Below are 3,567 nucleotides of genomic sequence, written 5' to 3' on the forward strand. Positions count from 1 at the left end.
CTTTTATGTTCTTTGTTCTATTGATGGATTTTATGAAGATGTTGAAGATTATGGTTGATTCTATCAAATCCGTGGGAGATATCTACTATGATGCTGCATTAAGAATTGTTGTTTTCTTTGTTTTGGTCATCAAAATAATGAAACAAAAGCTTGTTGATGTTACAAGATAGATTTTCTTGTAGTAGAATCCCCTTTTCCTTGGTGTTGCTCTTGGGGCTCCATAAATGTAGCCTCACCTGATTATTTGGAGGTACTCCTTGATATACCTTATGGTATAAAAGGATGCACTTCTCTAAGAATTCTAGCCTTGAGGCCCTAACGTGAACTTTCTCCCTTTGATACCATTTAGGCAACTAGACTCTCAACCATTCTGAGTTTGCAAAAATCATTGACACAAAGAAGTTACTTGGCTCATCTCATATTCCAATTCAAAGTCTTCCCTTATAAAACAAAATTTGGTTTGAATTGGTAAGCCTACTCGTGCTGATCACCTCTCTATAAAAAAAAATTGTATATAAACCAAGTATGCAATTAGACATAAAATTTTAAAAATCTTGCAAAAAAGAAAAAATATCATTTTGTTATTGTGTGCAATACTATAGTGGTGCTCTAGTGGTGAACCATTGAAACTTTTTAGCCTCTTCAACAATTAGAAGTGGTGTGCAACTACTAACCCACTACAAGACAGCATTTCCATTTAATAAAAAGTGACTACGTTGACTAGCAAGATTCAAACTCCCACTAATCAGCATAGAGCTGAGTACTAAAACTAGTGGGACAACTAGTTTCTATTGACCAAATGGGAATTGTTCTCTATGTAAGCACGATGCCGAATTGATATCCATTATGTCCTGTCCATAGCTCGATGTGTAACTAGCCTAAGCTATGCAAATTTGCATACATGCAACAAACTTGTCTTGTCAAGTAACTATTGTGTAAGGTTCTTTATTTTCTGAGGCATACCCTTCCCTAAGCACTTGAGAAAGTCCCTTTCAAAGCCTAATTTTTCATGTTGAAAACAATCACAAAATATAATATATGCATGATGAATGATGATTCCTATAAGCAATCACAAAAATACATTATATCCAAAAAACAACATTTCACAACCTGAATGATGACTCCTAAAAGATGTGCAGTGCATAATATCTACATGTTGCAAAACCTTCAAACATATAGGTAGCTCCACACATGTATTGATAGCATGTTGTGCACAATTAGGGGCCAAAACATTCAAGAAACGGTGCAAAAGAGACTCTCTCTCACTTGTCTTAGACACTACTAGCAACCTAGCAACTCCTTGATATGGAGTATCAAAAAACCTGATTTTTTGTGTGTTTTATAGTGTTTTTGGACCCACCACACCTTGTTCCACAAAGTAACAACTCGAGCCTCTCAATTTCCCTCTCAAGTCATGCACACACACACACACACACTCTCTCTCTCTCTCTCTCTCTCTCTCTCTCTCTCTCTCTCTCTCCATACATACATACACACACACACACACACACACACACGCATACACACATACATACATACATACATACATACATACATACATACATACATACATACATACACACACACACACACATACACACACACATGTACACACATATATCTGTGTGTGTGTGTGTGTGTGTGTGTGTGTGTGTGTGAAGCAACATTCAAACTAGATGTGTTAAGCATCGATCTTAGTAGTTAGGAGCAATGTACATGACAAAAGATGGCATATGTGATTGCGTGTCAAACAAGAGAACTCTTATCAAGGAGTATGAGGCAAGAAGGAATCAGAAATATCGGTTGAAGAAGTAGTAGTGGGAAGCAATGGCTAACTTATAGATCTCACCCAAGTTGAGTGATGCATAGTGTCAAAAGACTTCAGCAAGTATTGTGAAATTTTGCAAGCACCATACATAGGGCCATGACAACGAAACAATGGTACAAATTCTTAAAATTTTCTTTTCAATGTATGTTTATGCAAGGTTTACATGTCAAATGTTCGCAAGAAGGTGTAGATGACCAAAAACATTCATTATTAATAACAACTCTAAGAGACAATCCCAATGTCATCAAGAGACCTGTAAGCTCTAGAGAATTATTAATTAAGAGGGAAACTATCATGATGATTGTGAATTGGTGCACAAATAAAGTCTGCATCTTCAACTAGAATCTTCAAAGGTGGGACTTTTAGTAACACAGATTGATTTCTACCTTGTATCTATTTAACAAATCCCACCTAAGAATTGACTACAATTCTTTCATGTCAAATTCTCTTTGAACAATACTCAGATGATCAATAAAGCCTACATATTGAAATTGAACTAGAAGTTTATCAACTCTCACTAAAAGTACAATCACTTATATTCCTGGGTTCTTCTGTCTTGGTAGTATCAAAGGACCGAGATGATTTGAGCTCTTGTATTACCCTTATTACAATGAACTTTCATCTTTTCCCATCTACCTGCTTCAGGATCTCGGTAAGTTTTGATATATTCATGTGATGGGCATTGCTTTCCACTATCTCCAAGGGACTATCCAAAGGAGTAAGTGGGGGGTGGATTGAAATGCATTCGTGTTAATGGGTTTAGAATAAGATTTTTGTCTACATCAAAGTCTTCAACTTCTATGACCATGATCACTGTCCAGAACTTTGAGGTGCAAAAATCGACTAGAATGCTATCCACCAATGGTTTTTTGCTAAGAGCTTCCCTAACTTCAAGTTGGCCACAATGGTCTTTGTGAATGCTACCTAATTAACCGAACCCGTAAGTGCTCATAGAGGAACCCTTTCACTCCTTCTTTGAGATTGAACCGTGCTTCATTGTTTGCCTCTCTCATCTGCTCTGTTGTTGTATCCTTGATAGTGCCATATTGCTTGAAGGTGTTTTTTTTTCTAGTCTCCATGATTATGGGATAAAAATGCTAGTAATTAGACAATACAAAACCGAAAGGAAGAAGGGCACGTTCCCCATGACATGCAATAATGAAACAATGAAGTGGAATTTAAAGTTAAATTTTTTATATTAGGCTTTTGCATGCAAATATTTATGCCCCACCACTTGGAATATCAACTATCAAGTGTCTCTATCTCCCACCAAAATCTTCATAGCTAGTGTGCCACCTTGTCATACATATGCCCACTTGCTTAGTTTGAAATCTTAGTTGTTATCTTTGATATCTCTGAGAGGTGATCTAATTGTCCCACATGAGGAGGGCTTGAGTTTTTATCTCAAAGTTTTTATATTGCAATTTTCTTTGTATATTAATTTATTGGAGGTTGGGCATGTTAGAGACTCATTAGAGTTGCCCTACTCATACTACTTAAAGTAGAAAGATACATCAACATCCATCCAATGGAGTGCATGAAGATTGATCGAATAGCGTTGAAAACGTGGTTTATTCCTTCATTTATAAGTTCAACAATGAGAACAACACTTTCGGATTTTATTTCCTCCAACCCCTCTTTAATAAGGTCTTTTTTCAAGCCTTGGCTTATAGAAGTTCCATTTACATTCTTGATTCCTACTTTCTAGTCTATGAGTAAATGGATCATGGCTTTCTGAA

This window comes from Lygodium microphyllum, chromosome 11 (assembly GCF_053477565.2).
Source record: "Lygodium microphyllum isolate KBCC chromosome 11, Lygodium_microphyllum_v1.1.10, whole genome shotgun sequence".
NCBI classification, from domain to species: Eukaryota; Viridiplantae; Streptophyta; class Polypodiopsida; order Schizaeales; family Lygodiaceae; genus Lygodium; species Lygodium microphyllum.